The following is a 14,195-nucleotide window of genomic DNA, read 5'->3' on the forward strand; positions in this document are numbered from 1 at the left end:
CTTCAGTTACCCTTGTAGCTTAACAAAATAATAGAGTAGTGACCTTGGAATGGAGATAACAAACGCCCTAACCTTTGGAATAGAATGGATAGGATTAAAATCAAATGGTATAAATACAGATGTAACAGGAGAATAAAGAGAGAACCTCACTATGCTAATCAACTGAATGCTGTCTCCGGGTCATTCCTTCTTTGCCAACTCCGTCCACACCTTTGGGAAACCCTGGACCTGCTGGGGCTGGACCCCAACGGATTCCAAAGCTAAAAATCAGCAACACTGGGATTCGAATCTAATACAGCCTGGCTCTGAGCCTGCAACCTTAGCCACAACCCCACACTGCCTCTCGTAAGAGTGAGGTGCCCATTCCTCCCATGAAGGCACCTCTGGCTCAACCAACCCAAGCCTCCATTCTCATGTCATGAACTCTCCAGCCTACAGCCGTGAGAAGACCCTCAACTGAAGGGCAAGAAGCCCTTCTCTCAATGGAAGGGATCAGAGCACAAACCTGGGGAGCAGGGGTTGGGACTAGATCTACTGTCGTCCACATAAGGATACAGGACAACGCTGATGAAAGCAGATCTCAGTATTAGGCCTAATTACTTCTTCAGCCACCATGCCAATTTTAAGATCTGGTGGTTTTCCCATTCCCAGGAGCAGGTCAACATAGATTCTCAGACTTTAGAAGTTTCAATTCTTATTTAAGACATTAAGCTGCTTTGCAGAGTTAAGAACTTAATGGACTTTCAACTCTTTATGTTTTTCTAATAACATTTAAAGATTCTGGATAACAAAGATGAAATATTTAATTTATTTATACAAATTTTGCAACTTTTCTGTGAGTCCGTAATTACTTTAAACTTTTTAAAAACATTTAAAAAATCTATTCTTTTATTTCTGTAAGTCCACTTCCAACAAGTTCATGAGTAGACTCAATGTTAGAGTTGGCAATTGATAAATTCAATGTAATTCCAACAAAATATCCTAACGACTTTTTCTGCAGAGAAGTTAACAAAGCTGTTTCTAAAATTTAACTGGAAGCAAAATGTACCCAAAATAGCTACCCAGTTTTTGTTGTTTTTATTGTTGTTGTCTGTAACATACAGAATTGTTTATTCTGCTGTTTGCAATACAAAGACATAGGGAAATGTTATTGTTTGTGCAATATAGTAGGGGGGAAAATTCGAAACTGCCCATTAGGGTCAGTTTGCCAGATGTCCTGTCATTAAGAATACCAGCTATAAACAGAGCAGTTCCCCCCGCAGTTTGTACTTCATTTTGTTGATTCTATCCGGATTCTGTATTTGTTCCCTAGAAAGCTTCATTCAGACAACAGAGCTTTGAAAAAGAATAAATAACAAGATGAAAGGATTTGCCCTTCCACATGGCAAGACAAAACTACAATAATTAAGAAAGTATTAGCACATAGATAGACAAATTGACCAATGGAACAGAACAAAAAGCCCAGGAACAAATCCACGACTGGAAGGAAACCTGATATATGATAGAGGTGGCTTGCAAATCAGCAGAAAGACCTTACTTACCATTCCTCACTTGTTGCTGGGAGAGCTGGTTATTCATATGGAAAAGGAAAATATATCCTTATCTGACAATTTAATTCCATACGAATTAAGAACTTAAATATGAAAGGCAAATTTAAAAACTTTTAGAATGATATATAAAATATGTTTATAACCTCAAGAAAAGAAAATCTTCCTTAAGACACAAAATACAAAATCCATAAGAGAAGATACTGAAATATTCAATTATATTAAAATTGTTAACCATAAGAAATCACAAAGAGAGTAAAGAGATAATCCACAAACTAGGAGAAACACATCTGCATTATATATGACAAAGAATTATTAGACCGCCCTGGCCAGGTAGCTCAGTTGGTTAGAGGGTCATTCCCATACGCCAAGGTTGGGGTTCCATCTCCGGTCAGGCCACATACAAGCACCCAATGAATGCATAAATAAGGAGAACAACAAATCAATGTCTCTCTCCCTCTTTCTCTCCAAAATCAATTTTAAAAAATTATTATCCCAATACAAAACACAAATTCATATAAACTAATAAGAGAAGGATGAACCATCCAATATAAACATGGGTAAAAGGCATGAACAAGCATTTCATAGAAGATGAAACATGATGATTAAGTATACAACATTAATATTAATTTGTGTAAATACATATCACCAAATATACAAACAACATCATAATGATATATTATTTCTTTTTTTAAAATATATTTTTATTGGTGTCAGAGAGGAAGGGGGAGAGATAGAAATATCAATGATGAGAATCTTGATTGGCTTGCTTTCTACATGCCCCCTCCTGGGGATGGAGCCCACAACCTTGGAATGTGCCCTTGACCGGAATCAAACCTGGGACCTTTTAGTCCGCAGGCTGATGCTCTATCCATTGAGCCAAACCGGCTAGGGCTGCTATACCATTTCACACCCACCGGAACTTGACAAAAACTAAACTATGACAATATCAAGTTTTGTCAAGGTCATGAAACAAGTGAAAATATGCTATTTGCAGAGTGTAAATTGGTACCAACACATTGGAGATCTACTGGGCAATATTTAATTAAGAGTTGAAGCTATATATACCCTATGACCCAGCTATTTCCTGATTAAGGATGTACCCTAGAAATACTCTCATTCAAGTATATAAGGAAATAGAAAAGCATTCTCAAAGCAATTGAAAATAACTTTAATATCCATTGACAGGATAATGGATCTATAAATGGTGATATTTGTGGTATATTCATATAATAGAGTACAGCAGTGAAAATTAATGTGGCAGAACAATAAGTACTACAATGGATTTATAGATCTCAAATCCCTTTTGAGGAACATACATATGGATGTGAAAGGATAGAGACATTACGATAAAGTTTATATAAATTAAATAAATACTGTTTTGGATAGTAATATGCAGTAAAAATGTGAACATATATAGGATGATAAACAGGAAAGTATAGGCAGTGGTTACCTTTGGGGAGGGAAGGTGAAAAAACAGAAATTGGGGAGGGCACATACAATTTCATCTGTAATGTCTTATTCATTTATTAATCTGGTAGGTAAAGTACATTATCTCTTTTGAATGCCTTAAATAGCTCATTTTAAAAAGATTCCAAGAGACCTGAGCTTCTATTCAGTTATATCACTATTTGATTTCCTGAAATGTAAAAATGAAATCAGATTTGAAATAGCACAAATCCCTGTGACTTTCCCGTTGTGCCACTACAGCAATGAAACTTTGCAGTTCAACTCATAAAAGTGAATGGACAGGAAAAGGAAGGGTCAGGCTCCAGCCTGGATCCCATGACAGGACGTACCCTGAGGCCTCTCACGGAAAAGAAAGGCAGGGAAGTAACTCCTGTTTTTTTTATAAAAGTGATAATCACTTTTTCTTTAAATGTTTGAACTCCTGAGGCAAGATACTTTGTAACTAATTATACTAGCAGTTAAAAATGTTGAGCCTCCACTATAACCTAAGAAAATTAATCCTCTCGGAACAAATTAATCCTCTCAGAACGAGGTTCCAATTGCTTTTCCCTTGTTTAAAAGAGTTGGTTAAAGTCATCTTTGAAGGATGTCTGTATAATCCTACAGACCTCAGATCTCAAGGCCCAGAACCCCCCTCCCAGTTTGTGCTTATGTCCTTTTCCTCATTACGTTATTGCTGGCTCTTAAGCATCAAACACCAACTTCCTGTTCCCCTTTATTGAACTCTGGAGACTTGGAACTGGTAAGAGGCTTTGACGAAAAGTACAAAGCCAGGAAAACACGGAATGGAGACAGCTATGACTTTCCTCAGAAAAGCAAATCTTAACCCAGTTGTAATGATCTTTCAGACTTTCCTCTGTCGGTAGCTTTCATAAGACAGTGGTTCAGACATGAGGACGAAGAATTGTAAATCACTGAAGTTGGCAGCAATCAAACTCAGGTTTGGGCGGACACGCATTTTGTTAATGTCATAATCCGGCTTGTTCTGAACCCTTAATATCTCTAGCCTTTCCTTTTCACCATCCTACAAAGAGACTGACTGTGTGATGTTCACTTTGGGTGTCATTCTAAGTGTTTACTAGACCTAAAATCTTAAGAGCACAGATGACCTTGAATGAATCCTCTCTTTGTAAAGTACCAAGAGCCAGACCACTATTTCACAATATGGAAAAAACTTCACACTCATGACTCAAATTCTCATCATTAGGTCCACAGCCATCCCTTAATCCAGAAATATGCTTTTCCTGCAAATGACCTTAGGCCTTCTGACCCAAGGCCTCGGTCTCATGATCCTATTATATACTACAGTGGTGTTTTAATAGACTGAGTCTGAATGTTGAGGCTCCAATCTCATTGGTCATGCTACAGTGGCAATTCACTGAGCTCAGGCCTCCCCATTCTAGTCTGCTGTCCTGCACTTTGAATTCAGGGCTCACAGTCAGAAGGAAAGCACCAGAGTTCTGATATGGCAGTCTCTGGTTATGTTCCACCAAGGGATTTATCATCCACAACCCACTCAAATCCCTCCCCCAACAGCTACCAAAAATTCCCCTGGTGAGAAATGCTATTATGAGAAGGAGTGCCTGCTTTGTGACTCACACTGTTTCATTAAAAAGATTTTTTTTTTGCAAACAGAATTTCAGTAGAAGAATCCAAAGGTTTTCCAAAGCCACACCAAACACAGAACAGCTCATAATACTATTTTTTTAAAGGCCTGCTACTTCATAGGAAATCCCTCTACCTCAAAATACTGGAGAAGCTTAGATTCACTATCCTTTTATGTTGCACTTGCCTCTGAGCTGAGAGAGGAGGTAGAAAATGGATCAATTAAATACAGCTAACATGACTGGGCTCGTTAGAAATTAAGATGGAAGGCAGCTAGTGTGCAAACCAGCCCACATCACAGGTCTAAAGGCTTCCCATAGATCTCAAGGATAACTGGCTATAATGGTTTGACTGGTTCAGCCATATCTGACTAGGACTGAAAAAATATAACAACATGTGGTATACATGGGTATTTAGTGATGCTCATTACAGTAGTGGGCAGTGTTACAAAAAAGTTTCTTTAGTCCAGCTGGAGTGGCTCAGTTGGTTGAGCATCATCCTGTGCACCAAAAGATTATGGTTCGATTCCCAGCCAAGGCACATACCTGGGTTGCAGGTTCCAGTCCCTATTGGAGCTCGTGCAAAGGCAACCAATTGATGATTCTCTCTTTCTCTCTCCCCTTTCCTCTTCTCTAAGCATGTCCGTGGGTGAGGGTTTTTTTTTTAAGTGTTTTTGAAAAAGCTGACTTAGATGGTATTTATTATACCTTAGAGGGCATTAAAAGTAAAAATGATCTAAGTGGAACAGAACAATATTACAGAAAGCTAATTTGTATTTATGGTAGACCAAGTACTTCATTGGTTTAGGTTGGACTCCCTCAAATTTTCTTAGGATTCCCAGAGTACTTGGGCAGGCCTCAGGATGAAAGAATCTTAACAACTCTCCCTAAGGAAAAACACCTCAGCAGGGCAAAGGAAAAAAAAAGTGGGGGGGAGAGGAAATGACTTGAGATGGAAAAGATCTCCAAAGAGCTGAGAAATATGGACAAAATGACCAAGCTGGCTGGGATCTAGGGTCTTGGATTCTCCTCCTACATCTGTCCCAAATCATCTGGATGACTCCATATCTAAGTTTCTCCACCTACTAACAAATCAACTTTGACATTAAAAGATACTGTACTGTATTACAGAGGGGAGGCATGGCTTATTTAACTATACTTTTTTGAGGGCTAAAGGTACTACCAACAAGAAACTTGGAGCCATGTTATGACAAGTTTAATGCCTTAAGATCAAAATGGCTGCCAAAACCGGTTTGGCTCAGTGGATAGAGCGTCGGCCTGCGGACTAAAGGGTCCCGGGTTCGATTCCGGTCAAGGGCATGTACCTGGGTTGCGGGCACATTTCCAGTGGGAGGTGTGCAGGAGGCAGCTAATCGATGTTTCTCTCTCATCGATGTTTCTAACTCTCTTTCTCTCTCCTTTCCTCTCTGTGAAAAATCAATAAAATATATATATATTTTTTAAAAGATCAAGATGGCTGCATATTCCTAAATGTAAGGTGAGGTTTCTCCAAAAATTATCCTTCAGAAATCAAGGTATCACCTATAGCCAAAGTCTGCATAAAATCCCTCGGTATGAACCATTCTTCAATTTATAAATACTCAACTATAACACATATTTAATAATTATTCCAGGAGAAATGACATTTCAGTCACTAGTGTTGGCTATCACCAACAAGGCTTTAAAAATTACTTAAAATGACATAAAAATGGCAATGTTGTGGAGCTCAGAGACATACACTCAGAAGATCAAAGAGGAAAACTATTCCTTATATTTTCTTATGGGTTTTTGTGACTTGGGATAAATTTTACAGAGACAGATTATAAAAGTGGTGGATCATGCTTTTATTTTTTTTTATTTTTTAATATATTTTATTGAGTTTTTACAGAGAGGAAAGGAGAGAGACAGAGAGTTAGAAACATCTATGAGAGAGAAACATCGACCAGCTGTCTCCTGCACACTCCCCACTGGGGATGTGCCCGCAACCAAGGTACACGCACTTGACCGGAACCGAACCTGGGACCTTTCAGTCCGCAGGCCAACGCTCCATCCACTGAGCCAAACCGGTCTCGGCAGGATCATGCTTTTAGAAAGCAGTGTTGAACAATCAGAAGTGGCTCTAGAGATGAAAAAGATCCCAAAGTCAAAGATATACATGAAGAGTTTGAAAAACAGTTTTTCTTTTGATATTCTCATTGAGAAGATAGATGACCACCTGTATTGGAACATATGAAGAATTCCTTAGTAAACACTTGACTGGAACCACAAAGAACAGATCACCTGTCCCAGCTCAGAACTAAGGTTTAGGAAAGAATGAATAGTGTGAGTGAAGAGTAGAGAGGATATATCATCCATATAACAGACTTATGGACAAAACCCTAAATTTGTTTGTTTATTCAACCAAGGCACTGATAAAGAAGGTAAAATCTTCCACAAGCTGCAATATTCCAACTCTTCCTTAAGGAGAAAGCAAAGATTCTTAGGAATGTGGACCTGTAGGGGTTTTAGGGAAAGTCACCTCACAGGATGATCTATCTGAACATAAATTCCTAACTGGGCAGGTCTTGGTGAGTAGTCAGGCTCCAGGCATATAACCTCTTTAGTAAAAGGCTTATCTTTGCCTTAAGCAAGGCCTGTCCATTGTTCCTGTGCATCTAGGTTAACACACCTTTAAATGTCTCTTTTCAGACCCTTCCTTCTAAAGCCACCCTCCAGGGATCACAGAATCTTAGCTATCATGTAATCTGATCCCCACCTTGCTTTCTCCCACCTTCAGGTAATCTTCCTTTTAAGGTTCCTTCAATTTCAAATGCATAGAAGAGAGCTGCAAAATATTATTTCTTGGAAGCATTTATCTCAGCCTGTTGAGATGTTGCTTCCAGGTGTATCTTCTGTATGGTTCAAATATATTTTCTAAAAATTCTCTATAGGTTTGGATGTTCTTAGGTCAACAGAAAGAACAAAAAAAATGTTAATCACCCTTCTAATAAATACATGTTCCCAGCACCTAGCACAGATCCTAGAATACTGGAGGGACTCAATAAGTACTTGAATAAATGAATGTCTTAGCTCAATACACACACACACACACACACACACACACACACACACACACACGTCTCATACTTTTGGGTCAGGTAAGAGAAAAGGAAAGAGGTATTCTGTCCACTTAAAGTCTAGATTCATCCTAAGATCTTGACTTGTCTATCTGGCTGGGGATATATAACTCAGTAAGCTCCTCTGTAGCACAAGTAGATAAAGGCAGCAGCTGTGCCTTAGAAGAAAAATCAGGGGGGAGACAGCACAGAAGGAAAGGGGACATTGCCACAATTAACTTGTGTTTGGAGCAACTTCAATTCTCAGGACCAAGGCAGATTGGCTTAGGCCTATCTGTAAGAGAAAATTGCTTAGCTCCACGTAAAAGAAAACCATCAAATAATGAACAATGCTCTTACTGGGTGAATCTACGAGCAAATGAAAAGATTTGTATGCATCCTGCTTAGGAAAGATCTGCCTGGTTTAGTAATATTAAAAATAATGCTAATGGATCCACCCAAAAAATTAAGAGTTCTTTTTCTGAATTCTATATCCATCATGGAGTTGAGGTTCAGATATAAATGGTCTTACATTTTCAGGATAATTTGCAAATTGAGATTCTTGGGTCTCTCGTTAGGTGTACTGAATTCTGGGAGTGAGGTCCAGTCATCTGCATTGTTAATGAGCCCCCTATATTGGGCATAGTCAAGTTTGAATACCCTTTGAACCATTTACAGAAAAGAGCTCATTTGTATCTGCCTCCTTATTACAGACCCAAGAGTGCATTCGGCATTCTTACCATGCCTCCTCTAACTTGGTTTTTACAGGGACCCAGTGAATTCCCTCTTCCTCTTTATTCCCAAGAGAGGAAAGTGGTATCTCAAATCTAACAACTCTGGGGAGATCTCGAGGTAAACAGTCTCATCATTCTAGAAACTATCCCAGCTGCTGCTTTACAATTAAACATGGTTCTTGCCGAGACCGGTTTGGCTCAGTGGATAGAGCGTCAGCCTGCGGACTGAAGGGTCCCAGGTTCGATTCCGGTCAAGGGCATGTACCTGGGTTGCGGGCACATCCCCAGTAGATGTGCAGGAGGCAGCTGATCGATGTTTCTCTCTCATCGATGTTTCTAACTCTCTATCTCTCTCCCTTCCTCTCTGTAAAAAATCAATAAAATATATATTAAAAAAAAACAAAAAACAAACAAAACAAAAAACATGGTTCTTTATTTGCTTCATACTTGAGGGTTGGTCTTCAGGTTATTCATTTACATCCACAACTCACCCTTTATCAATATCAGGAACTGAAACACTGGAGTCAAGAATAAACCTGTGTGCTGTTATGAACCTAAAATTCAAAAATAAAAACTGTTGGATCGGGTGGCTCAGTTGGTTGGAGCATCATCCCATACACCAGCAATGGCGAACCTTTGAGCTCGGTGTGTCAGCATTTTGAAAAACCCTAACTTAACTCTGGTGCCGTTTCACATATAGAAATTTTTTGAGCCCTGAACAGTTTGACTCAGTGGATAGAGCGTCGGCCTGCGGACTGAAAGGTCCCAGGTTCGATTCCGGCCAAGGGCATATACCTTGGTTGCGGGCACATCCCAGTAGGAGGTGTGCAAGAGGCAGCTGGTCAATGTTTCTCTCTCATCGATGTTTCTAACTCTCTATCTCTCTCCCTTCCTCTCTGTAAAAATCAATAAAATATACTTTTTAAAAAAAATGAGTTCGCGTGTCACCTCTGACACGCGTGTCATAGGTTCGCCATCACTGCCATACACCAAAGGTTGCAGGTTCAATTTTGGAGTCAGGGCATCTAGGTTGTGAGTTTGATCCCCCGACAGATGGTTCTCACATCTATGTGTTCTCTCTCTCTAAAATCAATAAAAACATATCCTCAGGTGAAGGATAAAAAAACACAAACTGCTGGGTGTACGAAGTCCCTCCTCATATTCAAGTCTACATAGCCACAGTAATCACTAGGAACCATTTGATTCAGACTAGACCATGACAAAGCTTGGAAAAGAAACAGATGGAAATTTACACTAATCCATCATTCTAAAGACTGGGATTAGGATTTAGGTTTTGAGTTGACTTCAAGATTCAGCAACCCATTATCATTAAAACACCCCTACTTAAGGCTTTGTAGGACTAGGACCTATTTAAGTTACCACCACTTCCCTATGAAGTTTTTTTTTCAATTTTGAAACTGTCACCAAAGAAGTTTAGTTTTAGAATTAGATTAATTAACATTTATTAAATGTTAATGCCCAATAAGCTTGGGTTGAAAATCACATTAGTAAAATATAAAGCAAGTTCCTTTTCCCAAAAGGTATTAGAGTAGCATTTGTTTTGTTAAAAGTGGCCTGGCTCAGAGTCCTTGTGACATATTTGGGGTGTGTCTTTGTTTAGTAGCAAAATGTACACATCCCATAAAGCAAACACTTTAAGAGTGAAAAAGCTCTGTTTTTTGCAAGACCTTTCAAACCCCAATGAGTAAGAATTAACTGTGAACTTCAAGAAGTTCTCTTCTCCTCGGGGGAACTTCTTTTATTTTATAGAAAATAAGCCCTTATGCCCTGGCCAGTGTGGCTCAGTTGGTTGGAACATCATCTCATACACAAAAAGGAGGTGGGGGGTTCGATTCCAGGACAGGGCACATACCCAGGTTGCAGGTTTAATTCCAGGTCAGGACACATGCCCATCAGTTTCTCTCTCACAATTATCTTTCTCTCTCTCTCCCTTCCTCTCTCTAAAAATCATTTATTTTTATGAAAAGGTCAAAGAAAAAATAAAAGCCCTCATGGTTAATAGAGAACTCCAAACTCTGCTTTAAAAAAAGTCTTCATTTAAAAAAAAAGTCTTCATTAAGAATAGAACTTAAGCCCTAGCCGGTTTGACTCAGTGGATGGAGTATTGGCCTCTGGACTGAAGGGTCCCAGGTTCGATTCTGGTCAAGGGAACATGCCCAGGTTGCAGGCTTGATCCCCAATGGGGGCGTATGCAGGAGGCAGCCGATCAATGATTCTCTCTTATCACTGATGTTTCTATCTCTCTCTCCCTCTCTCTTCCTCTCTGAAATCAATAAAAAAATATATTTTTAAAAAAACAAACTTCTACAGAGCAGGGGACCCATCATTCTCTTTGGAAACCACAGAATGCTTTCCCTTCTTCAGAAACCATGTGAAGGACCATTACCTCTAGCACACCTATAGTGAGTCACAAAAAGGCTTTCTGGTCCACTCCAATAGAGTTGGCAACTCTCCCTAATTATTTAAGAATGGAGAAAAGTAATTAACTTGAGAACCCTAGAGCGGCAGCAAAATAGAATGTGGTATCCTGCTAGCATGTTTAAAGACTTATGAAAAGTCACCTTCTATGAACCCCAGTTGATGGCTTGGTGACAATAGAGAATAGCTTAGATTTTTCTGAATGTACATGTGTATTCATACAAATGACTAACAAGTTGGAGTGAAAGCCTCAATGACCAGCCATTTTATAGAAGGATCCAGAAAACAGGCAATCTCTTCCTTCCCACAAGGTGGGTCCTCTATGTTTTTCCTCCACATCTAGAAATCCATATTCTGAAATAAATGGGGTACTATTAGAAACACCTTACAGCAAAACTTACATTTTAATGTGGAAAGGAATGGACTCTCTAACTCTGATCCAATAAAGCAGTTCTTCTCAATAGCACTCATTATTATGAACTGTCCATCAATTCAGGTCAGATTTCAGTAGAGAGCATTTTGGGGGAACAGTCCACACAAGTCTAAATCTCAATGCCCAACAAATTCTGAGATGAAAGAAGGCTGAGAACTATAGAAGTGCCCCAAAGGAACACCACTTTCTCTCTGTATGTTATTTGGCTTTTCTAAACACTATCTCAGTAGACCCAACAAGGTAAGCAGGATAGATAGTATTCCCATCTTACAGGTGAAGAAATGGGGACTCTGAGGCTAAATGACTCACTTGCCCAAGGCCGCAAGTAGACACTTAATAAGTAGCTCTATCAGGAAATGAGCACAGTCATCTGACTCACAGGCCAGTGCAATTTCCAGGACCCTGTCAGCTTCCTTACGCCTTAGGACCAGAGGCAGTAGAGCAGCGGTTCTCAACCTGTGGGTCGCAACCCCTTTGGCAGGCGAACGACCCTTTCACAGGGATCGCCTAAGACCATCCTGCATATCAGATATTTACATGACAATTCATAACAGTAGCAACATTACAGTTATGAAGTAGCAACGAAAATAATTTTATGGTTGGGTCACAACATGAGGAACTGTATTTAAAGGGCCAGAAGGTTGAGAACCCCTGCAATAGAGTGTAATGGCTAAGAGCCAGGTCTAACTCTGGCAGGACCTTCATTCCAATCCCAGCTCCAGCACTTACTTCACTGACATCTATATTCTGTGCCCAAGAAGAGTTCCCAAGCACCCTGAAAACACAAGCAAGACGCCTTGGCCTGTGTGGCTCAGTTGGATGGGCATCATTTGGTGCACCAGAAAGTTTACTGGTTTGATTCCCAGTCAGGGCATATGCCCAGGGTATGAGCTCGGTCCCGGTAGGGGTTGTGCAGGAGGCAGACAACCTTGAGGTTTCTCTCTTCCTCTCTCTCTAAAAAATAATCAATAAACTATTTAAAAAACAAAACACAAGCAAGAGCACCAACTTCCAGGCTTCTAGTCAACTGCGCACCAAAGTCCTTACCCTTATGTCTTTATGACACAAGAGCAAAAACTGCTCGGACCTTACTCAAAGGCTCCAAAATAGAAATGAGTTTCTCTTTTTATAATAATGAACAAGAGAGGAAGAGGGATGTTCTGGAAGGAAGATCCCCCTGGCTTACCCACAAAAAGGGAAACAGAAGCGTGGAAATACAAAGGTTCATCACAGATAAACTGCACAGGAAAAACTAATTACTTTATTTGAATAAAAGATTGCATTCTTAAAGCAGTGGTTTTCCATCCAGGTGGTACCCCCCTCCACCCTCCAAGTCCCTACAAAGATCATTTGGAAATTCCTGAGGGCATTTAGTGGGCAGGGCCAGGTATGCTCAATGTTTTGCAAAAGGACAGGATGGCCCTATAAAGAAAGTTATTACCCAAAATGTTAATAGGAGCCCCCAACACATGCTTTAATAGTAATTCCCATGGTTCCGTGGCTCTTTCTACCCTGACCACAACTGGATGAAAAGAAAACTAAGATTTCACAGCTGAAGAATCTGAAATTTTGGAATCCAATTATAAGCTCACAACTCCAGCATGAAACCTGGTGGTGGAATAAGGAAAAAGATGTTTCTAGTAAAAGACAGACAAGAAATTTTAGTTAACAGGGAACTCCTTCCCTAGACAAGCCTCTATAATAGGGATTCTCGACCTGTGGGTCATGACCCCTTTGGGGGTCGAACGACCCTTTCACAGGGGTTGCCTAAGACCATCGGAAAACACATATATAATTACATACTTTTTTGTGATTAATCACTATGCTTTAATTACGTTCAATTTGTAACAATGAAATTGGGGGTCACCACAACATGAGGAACTGTATTAAAGGGTGGCGGCATTAGGAAGGTTGAGAACCACTGCTCTATAAGATTATATTTGTTTTATAATACACAAAATTCTGTGATTTTTGAGAAACTTCTTACAGTGCTTTTCAATTTAAAACCAGATACTAATGACAGTTCTTTAAAAAAAACTTAACCACATCATCTCACAAACACAGATGACTCTTTCTGGACCAAATTTTATAAGACAGATTGTTAATTTCAAAATTTTTAAAGCTGATCAAATGTCTAATCGTGCCAAAGGCATTACCTGGCATCCCATTCAGGGCAGAGTGTGATGCAAGTCAGAGAAGCCTGGTCAAATAATAAAATACCATCCTAGCAATTCAAAAGCCACTTTCAAGTGTTACCTGTCATCCATCAGTCACTATTCCTCCCCCTCAAATAAAATTATTTCACAAATTAAAGTGTACAGAATTGAACAAAAGAAATCCAGACTCTTTCAAAAAATAAAGGCCAATTAGTAAACAGCGGCCGCACACCTCTTTTGACTAATTTTCCAGAAGCCTAACCTGGCTTCTCAGGTTAGCGGAGCAGACAGACCTGGAGCAGACAGACCTGTTTTCCTCCCAGACGCTCCTGCCACTCACAGCCTGGGAAATCCTCCTCCAGCTTTTCGCTGGCCTGTTACCAGAAGTTCACATCGTGAATTCATCCAGATTCTCTGGATCTTCCTCTTCCCCTGTCATGCACCCACAGCCTGGCAATGAAATCTCACCTCTCTGTTCCAAGAGGATGCAGATGATCTGGAAGACCAAGCACTTAGCATGGAGGGGAAGAAAGGAAAATGGGGAGGGATGGGAGAGTCATTGAGCCAAGCCTACTGCATGCAGCATGGGAACCAGAGCCCTGGTCCTGCAAAGCCTGGGAGGGAGGGAGGCTCCCTGGCTGGGCCTCCATTCAGCAGGCCACACCTGTCTACGCCAACAGCCTGCTAGCTGCTCCATTTTAAACAATTCAAACAGAC

The 14,195-nt window shown here is 40.0% G+C and overlaps 1 protein-coding gene across 1 annotated transcript in view; it reads right to left on the minus strand.

Moving 5' to 3' along the window:
* ZNRF1 (zinc and ring finger 1, E3 ubiquitin protein ligase) overlaps window positions 1–14,195 on the minus strand; it is a 105,171-nt gene that overhangs the window by 89,791 nt on the left and 1,185 nt on the right. The gene's annotated exons all lie outside the window — the stretch shown is intronic.

Source organism: Myotis davidii, unplaced genomic scaffold (genome assembly GCF_000327345.1).
Source record: "Myotis davidii unplaced genomic scaffold, ASM32734v1 scaffold453, whole genome shotgun sequence".
NCBI classification, from domain to species: Eukaryota; Metazoa; Chordata; class Mammalia; order Chiroptera; family Vespertilionidae; genus Myotis; species Myotis davidii.